At 34.9% G+C, this 13,842-nt stretch overlaps 1 long non-coding RNA gene across 1 annotated transcript; it reads right to left on the bottom strand.

The window, feature by feature from the left end:
* Positions 1–4,155: 4,155 nt before the first annotated feature.
* LOC148543741 (uncharacterized) lies at positions 4,156–9,813 on the bottom strand. The gene is made up of 4 exons (XR_015899043.1): positions 9,151–9,813; positions 8,920–9,078; positions 4,601–4,870; positions 4,156–4,479 (listed from the first exon to the last, which is right to left on the bottom strand). It is a non-coding gene; the product is annotated as an uncharacterized LOC148543741 (long non-coding RNA).
* Positions 9,814–13,842: the final 4,029 nt, after the last annotated feature.

Here is a 13,842-nt window from a genome sequence, read left to right as displayed (position 1 = left end):
AGCTACAGTAGCTACGTGATGGAGGATGCAGAAGTTAGAGCAGAAGAAGCTGTCATCATCAAGAACTCATCAAGGACTAGGGGTCCTTCTTGGAGTGCAAGTCAAGATGGATGGCTCGGATTGGTGAAGATTGGTGCAAAAGAAAGACACAGAGGTAATTGCATGTTGGATATAGCATTCGGTTTCCTCTCCTCTCTCTCTGGCCGAACCGATTTTGCATAAAGAAGAAGAAGAAGAAGTTGGCTCAGTTCAAGAGCTTCAACCTTGGAGGCTTCCCCTTCTATAAATAACGGAGAACAGCCAGGGCTTGAAGCAAGGAAAAGAGAGAGCACAAAGTTCCTATAGCTCCCCAAGCTAACAGAAGTTCTTCTCCTTCAATGTTTTCTATTTTGTAATTTTCTGTTTAATTTTGTCTGTCTTGAGTCTCATGGAAAAAGGTAAATAGTGAGGTTTGTAAGAAAAATTCATAGAGCGGAAAAAGACAGAGAGTGCAAAATTAAAAGAAAAAGCCATAGATGTCCTTAGAGGTCCTTTGTACATCTGTGTTGTGTTTCATGATTCTGTAGGAATCCCCTTGCAAGTTGGGTTAGCACTTAGCAGTTGAAAGCTTGGGTGTGACCAAGTCAAGTTCAGGATTGGGGTTTAGATTCTGGACTTGTCCCAGATAGGAAGGGTAGTTCCTAGGGATAATTGGTGTATGTAATCATGAAGATTATAGTGAAATTCCATCATCGTTATGATAGAGACTGGATGTAGGCTGCATTGCACTTGGCAGCTGAACCAGGATATATCGTGGTGTGATTCTCTATCTTTCTTCTACTTCATTTCTGTTTTTGCTGCATAGGAGATAAAACCGAAAAATATCTTGTGCCGGGTTACGAGATAAAAAGAAAAATTCTCGTGACTGGGTACGAGACAAAAATAAAAAAGTCTCCAGAAGTTGTTTCAAAGACCAGCAAGACTTAATAAGCGAAAAAGGGGCTAAGATTCAACCCCCCTTCTCTTAGCCACTGAAAACCATCAATTATATACAACTTTTCGAACAGTGGCAGTGACTCTGGCTGAGGTATGACATCAATCATAGCTGTGCTCTCTGGATTACTCCTGTGTAGTTCCATCAGATAGTTGCGGAGCTTTCCATACTGAGCTTGTTCGTTGCTTATAACTATCTCTCTGGCAACCTTCAGTCCCCTGCTTATCATTTTCTCACTAAGATGTACATTGTACTCCTCGATCATATACTCCCTGGTCTGTTTAGGCTTTAACTCAGGCTGAGTCAGTAGCCTCTTCACTAACTTTGATGTCACTCATTCTCTGTTAGCTAGATTACTACCAAAATCTCTAGCACAGTTATGCTCATTAACCAATGTCTTCACCTGATAACACCCCCTAGCAATGTTCCAAGAAGTCAGAATCAACCAAGGACAGTTCTCTCCTGCACATGTAGCCCTCACCCTCTTCTTTTCATTCTTTAGATACATCACATCCTTCCCTTCATACACAAAGTAGTCCTTTAGTGCATTCTTAAAACTTTCTATTGTGATGAATGTTTGTCCCACCTTAAATTCAACTTTTCCATATTCTGTCTCCTCATTGAAAACATCAAATGCAGTCCTGTTTTCATCATCATCAGACACTGGACTGTTAAATGCTTCACTCTCATATTCATAAGGCTTGTCATAATCTGAGTCTAACTCTTCTCCAACAATATCAGAATTTGATGTCATTGTATTCCCAGCCAGTCCATGTCTAGCCTCCACACCACCCCCTGCTTTAGGCCCATCAACTACTGCACCTTCTGCCCCAATTTTTCCATCCCTCAGAATATGTGTCCTCCTCCTACCTGAATACCTCTTGGAAGCCCATTTCTTGGCTGTCTTTGGAGAATAACATGGACCACCTTTACTTGGTCCAGCCTTATCCCTATTATTTAGGCCACCCTCGCTTAATTCCCTATTTGGGCCAGACTTCACCTTACCATCTGGTCCATCCTTCACCTCTCCAACTGGACCACACTTCACCTCCCCATCTGGACCTTGACTAGCTCTCTTCCTTGGTGACACCATTTTCTTCTTCTTTTTCTTCAATCTCTCCTTCCTTTTCTGTTCTTCACTATCATCACTGCTATGAGTATCTTCATATTCTGGAGGAGGTATCTTATATGGCTCGTCCTAAATTGTTTCATACCCATCACTTGAGGAAGATGAGTCACTCAGAATAACCTCCTCAGCTTGCATCTCCTCATCCACAACTTCTGGCACACTAACCGGATGATCAAAGTAGATATAAATCTCGTTTGTCCCCTTATTTTTACTCTTTTTATTCCTCATGTCATTTATCTCAGTATCATCCCTCATTACATGTAAGCCAGATTCTAAGTTAGGTGCCATGCTATCAAACTAAAATATAGTCTTGTACTCTGTGTAACCCAACTCCTTCAGTAACGTTTCAAAATAAAAAAAGTTCACCAAATTAATGTCTAAAGGTGGCCACTTCTTCACTTTTTCATCAACATATTCTAATTTGTCCTGTGCATTCCTCTTAAAATTTTCTCCATGATGAAAAACAGGAACTACTTCAAACTCATCCATTTGAAAATTATTATTACTAATCAAAATCCAATTCATGACATTTTATCTCACTATGCAATGATCTAAACTACTGACAAGCAACATTAATTATTTAACAAATTAATTAAAAAACTTCAAACTCCATTCACGTCCACAACATTTTTAAAAACCCACAACCAGGCAACCCATTTCAACCTACTGAACACTGCAACACCAACATACAATTTAGGAACAGAGATTGGATAGTGCTAATGTTTTAGATGCCCAAATTTGTTACTAACATGAATGACGACACAAGCTGCCTCCACTGCACGATATCAGTGACTCTGTCAAGTGCAGAGTTAGAAGAGTCCTCCGAGTCCTTCCTGGCGGCCTTGTCAGTACCCTTGTTAGCACCAACACTAGCTACTTCCACCACTCTCTGCCCTTTCGCGCGAAGAAGGTTGCAGGGGTTTTGGTTATTCTATAAATATGAGTTAAGGCTTGGGGGTTATGAGGGTGAGAATGACGTTTCCTCCTTCTTAACCTAGAAATAGTGTCATTTTTGAATGTGACAGGGGGACAAATCGACCCCTGTCCATTAACCCTAATCCACGTTGGAACTTAACTCTGCACAAACTACCAGATCAGCGCCAGTAAGTGCCACATCAGACTTTTCCGTCAACTATGGACGTAGGATACAAGGGAGGGGGCGCGATGAGTTATTTCATGCACAGACAAAGACCAGCGTGGGTTACTTTTTGGTGAGGGGTCGCCTTGTCCTAATTTGAAATGGACAGGGATCGGATTGGGAGTACGATTAAAAAAATTATATTGAATAGAATATAAATAAATTTTTTACTTTTTATTAAATACAGAAATAAATGAATCTTTATGTTTTTATCAATTATTGTCGAATTCACTTCTATTACAGGGACTTTGAATCAAAGAAAAAATATAAAAAAATCACCGACAAAAGAAAGCTTGAAAGTAAAAAAACTATAAGAGAATGAAAAAAAAAGTGAAAGGATTGAACACGATAAATATTTTATTTTAAACTAAAAATATTTTTATTATTTTTAATTAAAAAATTAAAAATAAAAAAATATTATTTTTAATTTTTAACTAAAATATTATATTAAACTAATCTAATTTAAATAATTATATTTTTAATTAATAATTAAAAACCAATCTAATATATATAATATTTTTATTTAGCACGGATTAGCATAAAAAACCAACCCAATATAAACATAAACAGATAGAAAATAAAATTAGAGTCAAAGAATAGAAAAGTCAAACACTAAATATTCGATATATGCATGGGAAGAAAGCCCAGTATAATCGAATCACTATCTAAAAGGAAAGAAAACAACTCATGACAAAAAATAAAAAATAAAATAATAAATTGAATTAATATAATAATTAATTCATTAATTTATTTAAACAAATTGTGCATAGAATGATAAATATTTAAATAAAATTTAAATTTACAGTAAATTAATTATTAACTTATTAAATTAAAAAATACAGTAAAAGATCAAAAACAAAGGAAAGAAAACAGGGTCTTTGGCTCCTTTGTTAACCAAAAAGACAAAAGGAGAGAAAAGTCGAAAACATCTCCACAAAATTTAGAATTTACAATTAAATTTATTCATAAAAATCGTTAAAACAAAAGAAATATATTAAATAACATCATACATACATATCATCTCAATTAGTCCCATACTTTCTCTATTACTATTAGTCTACGCTCAATATAAAAGAATGAATCCTCTCTCCTTATCCCGAAGGCTCTTCTAGGGCACAAAGGAGTGTAGTGTAAAAAGTCCGTACAAAATCGTGAAAAGATCGCCATTGTGCTGCATAACTTGGATTACATCTTGCTTCATTGAGTACTTCAACAATATGTCAACCACAAATGTAGAACCTGAAACACAAAACACACACTCAGAACAAGAAGAAGAAGAGCTATTGATAGTGTATGATAATAAAGATGAGAAGGAAGGCATACACGACTGCAATAACAGCTTAGTGAAAAAACTACTTACAGATAAAAGCATCAATAGCTCATGGGTCCAATCAGCAATGCACAACATCTGGAAAAGGCCGAAAGGAATGAGGGTAGTGGAGCTAAAATCCAAGATCTACTAGTTCTTCTTCCAACATGAAATATATCTGGAAAGAAATCTCAAAGGCAACCCTTGGATGTTTAGAAACTCATGGCTGTTGCTGAAGAAATGGGACAGATCAGAAGAAATAAAAGAGACCGGCTTAGACAAGGCAGATATCAACGTTCAAATCTGGAATCTTCCTGAACACTGCAAGACCACCAAGTTGGGAAGGAAAATAGCAGCTGCCTTAGGAGAAGTAAAGGAATGTAAAGTCTATGAGACAAATAGAGAACAAAATAGATTCCTCAAAGCCACAGTGACATTGAACATCAACAAACCACTCCTCAAAGGAGTCAATATAGGAAGCAAAGAAGATTGATTAATCTGGGTTGACTTTAAGTATGAAAGAATGCCAAATCTATGCTACTATTGTGGATTGATAGGACACGAAGAGAGCAGTTGTGCAAAAGCTACAGATAACGCAGAAGAAGGTGTCAACAAGTCAAAAGACCTAGGGCCATGGCTCAAAGCAGAAAATCTGGGAACAAAGGTGAACCAAGATAAAAAACAGAACAAGGAGGAAGATGAAAACACTGAAGCAAGAAGGAACCTCAACCAACAAAAACTCACTGAGAGAATGATGGAGAAATTGGCAAGCTTGATAATGAGAAAGGATGACGACAATACTGTGGGAAAGAACTTAGAAGAACTGAGAGCCAAAACAGCACCAAACAAGAAAACAACAAAAGAGGCAGAGGAGTTAACAAACAACCAGTTGATTAGACACATAGCAACAAATACCATAATATTGAGAGATGATGATGCAGAAAGGACACAACAAAACAGCAAAGGAAACAAAATAGATGAAGAAACAACAGCCAAAAACAAAGAAAAGAAAAATGAAGAAGCAACACAAAAGGAAAAAGTTAGCCTAATTGACTCAACAAACACAAACAAGGAGCTGCTAAAAACAGGAACCAAAACCTGGAAGAGACAAGCCAGACAAAGACCTGCAACAGCAACAAGGGAAGAGGAGAATCTGGAGGAAGGAAACCAGAAGAGGAAGATGCAGCAGTAGGATGAAATGGAAGTAGAATGGACAGGGCCAAAACTAAAGAAGGGAACTTCAGAGATAATTTATACTATGGCAGAAGCTGCAGGACAGCCCTGCTAGGAGTCATGAGAATTATCAGTTGGAACTGCCGTGGGCTTGGGAACCCATGGACAGTTCGAGCTTTGTCAAAGCTCATAAGACAAAAAGGACCCAACCTTGTCTTCTTAATGGAAACAAGGAGAAAGGAGACAGAAATGATGAGAATGAGGTACAAGGGAGGCTTAGCCAATGTTGTAGCAGTGGACTGTGAAGGAGAAGGTCGACAAAGAGCGGGTGGTCTAGCAGTTCTTTGGGATAACTCCATTAGAGTGCTTATACGGTCAATGTCAATTAACCACATCGATATGGAAGTAGAGATGATGGAAACAGAACAAAGATGGAGAGCAACAGGATTTTATGGCTGGCCAAAGTAGGAGAATAAGCAACTTAGTTGGGAACTCCTCAGGTTGTTAGGAAGAGAATCAAACATGCCTGGGATGATATTTGGAGACTTCAACCAAGTAATGGGACAACATGAGAAGCAAGGGAGAAACTCGGTGACTTTCTCACAAGTCTAAGAATTCAGAGAGGTGATTCAAACAAACGAACTATTGGATCTTGGCTTTGTGGGACACTCTTTCGCTTGGACAAACGGACAAGTGAGAGAGGACAATATCCAAGAGAGACTGGACCGAGCAATGGAAACTATGGAGTGGAAAGAAGCATATCCGAAGACCATGGTACAACATTTGAACCGTTATAAATCTTACCATAGCCCTATTTTGGTGGATATGATGGGTGAACAAAGAAGAAGAAGGAAGGCCCCCCACAGGTTCAGATTTGAAGAATGTTGGCTAGGCAATGAAGAATGTGAAAAAGTGGTCAAAGAAGCATGGGACAGCAGCGAGGGAACAATTGAGACTAAGATAAAAAATTGTGGCAGTAGACTGGACAAATGGGGAGAGACTAATTTCGGAGACATTCCAAAAAGAATTAGGACTCTACAAAATAAGCTCCAACATCTAAACACATTGAAACAGGAGGAAGGAATACTCTTGCAAATCAAAGTGATAGAAGCAGAGCTTGATGAAGCACTTAAAGAAGAAGAAATTTGGTGGGCTCAATGATCAAGAATCAATTGGCTTAAACATGGGGATAAAAACTCCAAATTCTTCCACCAGAAAGCATCACAAAGAAAGAAAAGAAATTGGGTGAAATCAATCAAAGATGATATGGGAGTAAGCTTTGAGGATGAGAAGATGGAGGAGGTGATGGTGGAGTATTTTGACAAGCTCTTCATGTCGGAGGGAGGAGAAGGAATTCATGAAGCAGCTGATATAGTAAAAGGAAAAATAGATTCAGGCAAGAGAGAACTCTTGGACCAAGAATTCACAGCTGAGGAAGTCCTACAAGCACTTAAACAGATGCACCCTACCAAATCCCCAGGACCAGATGGAATGCCGGCTCTCTTCTACCAGAAAATGTGGAAAACGGTTGGTAACGATGTTACTTATCAAGTTTTTAGAATTCTAAACCATAATGATGATCCCGCCCCCATAAATGCAACATATATCTGTATGATTCCCAAAATTAGAAATCCTAGTCATACTAAAGATTTTAGACCTATCTCTTTATGTAATGTAATTTTTAAACTTGTTACCAAAACAATTGCGAATAGACTCAAACAAATTCTTCCGGATATTGTTGGAGAATTCCAAAGTGCTTTCATGTAGGATAGGCTAATCACAGATAATGGATTGGTAGCATTTGAGATTTTTCACTACATGAAGAAGAAAACAACAGGTCAAAAATGATACATTGGGCTGAAATTAGACATGGCAAAGGCTTACGACAGGATTGAATGGCCTTTCTTAAAGGAAGTTATGGTTTCTATGGGTTTCTCATCAAGATGGGTTAATCTCATATGGAACTGTATCTCATCAATGTCATTCTCAATCCTAATCAATGGCATACCAAGCAAGAATTTCAAACCTTCTAGAGGACTAAGGCAGGGAGACCCACTCTCCCCATACTTATTTGTTTTATGTGCTGAAGTTCTCTCAGGACTGCTAATTAAGGCTCAAAACAGCAAGATAATACGAGGGATCAAAGTAGCAAGACAGGCACCACAAATAAACCACTTGTTCTTTGTAGACGATAGCATCCTATTTTCAAGAGCTTTGGACCAGGATATTCAAGGAATAAAAGAAGTTCTTATCTAGTACCAGACAGCTTCAGGCCAAAGAATCAACCTTGATAAATCAAAAATCTCCTTCAGCTGAAACGTACCAACTACCAGACAAAATCTCATTCAAGAGTGGCTAGGGATAAAGGCGGTAGAACAACACTCTAAATATTTGGGCCTCCCTACGTTTGTAGAAAGATCCAAAAAGGAGGTTTTTGATTTTATTCAAGAGAGGATTTAGAAGAAACTTAAGGGCTGGAAAGAAAGATACCTTTCAAGAGTCGGAAAAGAAACTCTTATTAAAGCGGTGGCACAATCCATTCCAACATATATAATGGGTTATTTTCAATTACCCAAGAGCCTATGTCAACACATAGATAGTATGATCAAAAAATTCTATTGGGGAAGCAAAGAAGGAGAGAGAAAAATTCATTGGATCAAATGGGACAAACTGTGCACTAGTAAAATGGAGGGAGGCCTAGGATTCAGAAATTTTGAAGCATTCAATTCAGCTCTTCTAGCCAAACAAGGGTGGAGGCTCATGAGAAAACCAACCTCCCTGGCAGCAAGACTAATCAAAGCCAGATATTACCCAAGAACCAACTTTCTGGAGTCATCAATAGGATACACACCAAGCTATACTTGGAGAAGTATTTGGAATGCAAAGGAAGTGCTACAAATAGGAGGAATTTGGAAATTGGAGATGGCTGATCTGTTAAAATTTGGGGATCACCATGGCTACCAAATCAACACAGATTCAAAATTTGGAGTCCAGTAAAATTTTTAGGCAAAGAGGCTATAGTGAGAGAATTGATGAATGATGAAGGGAGCAGTTCGGATGCAAGAAAGATTAAAGACACATTCATGGAATTTGAAACTCAACAAATTCTACAGATTTCCCTACCAATCACAACACAATCAGATAAATTTTATTGGAGATTTACAAGAAATGGAGAGTTTAAGGTTAGAGATGCGTACCACAGAATTATGAAAGAGCAGAGCACTCGATACAGGAGCGAAATCTCATTAGACCCAAAAGAACCCAAATAGAAAAGGCTTTGTAAAGCTAAGGCACACCCCAGAGCAATTAACTGCGTATGGAGGCTGATGAACAATTCACTACCAACTCGATTGAACCTGCAAAAAAGGGGAGTCAATTGCACAGCTCTGTGTCCAAGATGTTGGAAGAAAGAAGAAACCGAGACTCACCTCATCAAGGATTGTGAGTTTGCTTGAATTTTCTAGTACCATAGTCCCCTAGCCATACGATCATCAGAGCCACCTGGAGCCCAAGCTTGTGAGTGGATTGAGGAATTGATGAAAAATTTAAATTCGGTCTCGCAAGGTCTTCTTTGCACAAGCATCCTTATTTTTTGGCAAGCTCGAAACAAGCACATGTTTAACGAGGAGAATCAATCCCCAATTGAAGCAGCGGAATTAACAAGAAAAAATCATGAAAATTACATCAAAGCTCAAACGGTCAATTTGAATGGAACCGTAGAATCACCCCCAGGAGCTACAAGCACTAAAAATTGGAAGAGACCACCCATCACAAAGGTTAAAATTAATGTTGATGCCGCTAGTATTGATGATGGAGTAGTGGGTGTTGGTGTGGTAGTTAGAGACACTAATGGAGATATTTTGATGGCATCCACATGCAAAGCTTTCTTATCCATTCAATTTCATGAAGCTGAAGCACTTGCATGTCTCATGGGATTAGAAAAGGCTTGTGAATGTTGCTTTTTTGATGCAATAATTGAGAATGACAATGTTGAAGTCATTCAAAGTCTTAAAGAAAAAGAAATCCATAAAAATTGTTTTGGTTCATTTATTAGTGATTGTTTAAGTTTAGCTAATAGTCTTAGATCAGTAGAGTATTCTCATGTAAAGAGGAATGGTAATAGGATAGCTCATGAATTGGCTCAAATAGTTCTTATTAATCTAAATACAGTGTGGATAGAAAATGCACTTTTTTGTATATATAATTTAGCCTATTTAAATATTATAGGTCCTATTCATGAATGAAAGCTATCTATTTACCTTATCAAAAAAATATAAAAGAACGGATTAATAGATATGTCACACACGTGCGTTTTAACAATATGTACAAGTATACCAAACCAAATGCGATATGTATTATAAATTGATAATAACACTTAAATAATAAAATAATAAATGGAAAAATATACCTATTAAATATTTTTACTCAATTTTGTTGTGAAAAATATATATTATATTTTCTAATAGGTTAATATATATTTATTTACTTAAACAATTAATTATTTATTTATTTGCCAATTTTCTTTGAAGACAATAAGCATTTGACTTTAAACTCGACCTTTAGTTGATATTTAAAACACTACTATGATAAATATCATTTGAATTATAATTTATTGACTTAATATTTTATTAATATTAAAATATAAATTAAAATTTTAATTATATTTAATATTTTATTTTAATTATATCAAGTATTTAAAATATTTTTTATTTTAATAAATAATAATATATATATTATACCTAAATTTATTTTAAGAATATATTTTAAAAATAAGACTAGACACGCTTACACATGATGGTATTTAGGTATGTCTAGACATGTTTGGAAAAGAATTTTTATTTTTTTATTAAAACACAATTGGTCACAATCAGACACGCGTGTTGGACGAATATCAGTAAATATTGTGTCCAAAATATATCCGACACACAGATATAATAACTCAGCAAAATGTCCGTGTTTCATAGTAAAATAGTAAGAATAGAAAATGCAAAAATTGAGTCGTCTATTTCCGAACAAAATATAATAATTGATAATGACAAGTGATGAGCGCCATGGCTAATTTATTTGACAAAAGGAAATAATTATGAGTCATTTTAATTTTCTTGAGTTTTTATTAATAATCAAAATAATTATTTTAAAAAAACTAACGAACGTAGATCTAAATTAGTATCTCATATGATTTTGTGTTGATATTGTTAGTAATATGACTAATATCTAATTTAGTATATGTTTATTTTTTTCGTATAAGAAAATGATACATTGTGTTGAACACGTTACTATATATTCATTTCTTTTATCAGAAAAAGTAATCAAATTTATATCCCAAATATGGTCAATAAGGAGAAGGATCAGAGTCATTTTTTGGCTGAGTTTTTTAAATATTGTGAAAAGATGTGTGATTTTTTTAATATTTTTATTTAGGTGAATTTATCACTGTTATGGGAGAAAAAATTTTTTTTGTCAGAACACACAAAACGTTGGACGTTTTGTATGTGGTTTAAATTTTTTGAATAGATAAAACCAAAATGGCACTACCGTTTTGTGTAAAAATGAATAATTTAAAAAGTGAGCAAAGTTGAAAATGATGCTGTCGTTTTGTTTAGGGGCAAAATTTTTTTAATTTAAAAATAGAAAATGACGGTGCCGTTTTGTGCTGAAATCAATTTTACCGTTGAGAATGGATAAAACGGTGGTGATGTTTAGTACAAGTGTGAATAAAAAAAATATAAAATTAGCTATATAAGGTACGCTAGTATTATGTGGGAAACACATTGAGTAGAGTAAAAAGTGAATAATACAAAGCTATTTGCCTTCAAATTTTTATAGAGCTTAAAGCTTTTTCTTCTTTAGCAATTGAAGTTGTTCTTAGTTCTTTAGCTTCTGAAGTTGTTCTTAATTCTTTAGCAGTTGAAGTTGTTCTGCATTTGTTGAGTGAAATAAGTTGTAGGTAAATGTAACAAGTGTATAAAATGGAGAGTTATGTTAGTTTAAGAATATATTTCAATAGTCAGATTTTGTATGATACATATGAGGGTGTAAGTTTTTTGTGTGAGAATTCATGTGTTATTGTTGTTCCTCTTTCAATAACATATGAAGGACTTAAGAGTGTACTTTGTCAGAGTGTAGGTCAATAAGGCCTGAAGAGAGTGACCAATATTTTATACAGGCAACCTGTGTTAGTATTTGGTGGTTTCGTTCAAGTTCAAATAATGCACGTGGCTGATGAAGCTAGTATACAAGGAATGTTTTCGACCTACCATCAAACTAGAGCATGAGTCTCACTTATCGAGTTATACGTTGAGTTCGAAGAAATTGAAGATATTGATTTTCCAGAGCCCAATATAGACTGAATGAGTTATAATACCGAAAGTGATGAAAAGTTTGAAGGTAATTATGAAATTGTTGGTCCAACTGAAGATGTGGAAGAAGATGATATATTAATTGAGGAAGATGTGACAGATGTTGCTAATGCACTAGTAGATCAACATTCATCAGGAGAGCCATTGTTTATGCATATTTTGAATTTTGATGCCATGTATATTTCAGAATTTCTTGAATATGTCAATACAGATAATTTTATTATTATTATTATTATTATTATTATTATTATTATTATTGTTGTTGTTGTTTGAATTATTATTAGTATTTGTTACGTTATTATTATTATTATTACTAATTATTATATACATTATTATTAGTGCAACGGAGGTTAGAAATTATTATTATTATTATTATTATTATTATTATTATTATTATAATATTATGTGTTAGGAGAATTATTTGAATTATTATTAGTATTCTTACGTTATTGTTATTGTAATTAACACTAATTATTATATATATTATTATTAGTATTATTATGTAACGGAGGTTATAGAAATTATTATTATTATTATTATTATTATTATTATTATTATTATTATTTGTGCAGTTTTTGTTATTGTCGTAGATGGTGAATTTGTCGTTGGAATGGAGTTTAACTCTAGAGAAACTGTGATTGCAGTAGTTAAAGAGTATACCATTCAGAGGGACGTCGATTATAGGGTGTGTGAATCTGAACCGACGACATTTTATGCTAAGTGTGTACATTACGGAACAAATTGTGATTGGCTTATCAGAGTTAATCTTATAAAAAGACAGTATTATTGGGTGATAATGAGCTATAACGGTAGTCACACGTGCATCAGATCTACTATCTCTCATGATCAAGATCATGTCAAATTGGACTCTGGTACAATTGCAGAAGCGATAAAACCATTGGTTGAAGCCGACCTATCTCTAAAGGTGAAATCTGTAATTGCTGAAGTGCAGTCGAAGTTCAACTATACAATAAGTTATCGCAAAGTATGGTTGGCCAAGGAAAAAACAGTTGAAAAAATATTTGGTGGGTGGGAAGCTTCTTATGAAGCTTTGCCGATATAGTTTGAAGCAATGGTTGCAAAAGAACCATCAGCAACTGTTGAATACGAAATTGCATATACATCTACTTACATATACAGGATGTTGAAGATATTCTGATATATGCTCGTCAGCACATGTGATGTCACACTTTCTCATTTTTGTCTTTAATACTATAGTAAAATAATATAGAAAGAAATTACTTATTTTTTTTTTACTCAAAACAATAATAATAATAACTCTTAATCTATTTACTAAACACATATCCTAAAAATTAGTAATTATCCGATTTAAATATGTTTTCATTATTTTTCAATATATATTGTAAAAATACCTAAAATTACTAAACATACTAAAATTTAATAACAATGATTTTGTTTTCCAATAAATAATTAACGGAAAAATCTAGGGGCCAGCAGATTTATTAAAATTTGGCCAGCACTTAGCCAGCAAAAGAAAAATGAATGATTCTCTACCATTAGATGAAATCTCACACCATTAAATATACTATTGACTAATTGATGGCTACAACTTATAAAATCTGCTATATATATATATATATATATATATATATATTATCAGCTGCTATGGTTCCCTTCCCGAATGCGAATCTCTATCTCTTTGCGGCTACAGCCTAATCTAGCCTATTCTAATAGGACCCATATTCAATTTCTTAAGTGACTTCTGAACACTAGCTAGCTCTCAAACGCCGAGGGCTTAAA

Source organism: Arachis ipaensis, chromosome B9 (genome assembly GCF_059453495.1).
Source record: "Arachis ipaensis isolate K30076 ecotype BB chromosome B9, ASM5945349v1, whole genome shotgun sequence".
NCBI classification, from domain to species: domain Eukaryota; kingdom Viridiplantae; phylum Streptophyta; class Magnoliopsida; order Fabales; family Fabaceae; genus Arachis; species Arachis ipaensis.
Note: the sequence above shows the minus strand (reverse complement) of the source record. Positions and strands in the feature narration are given on the sequence as shown.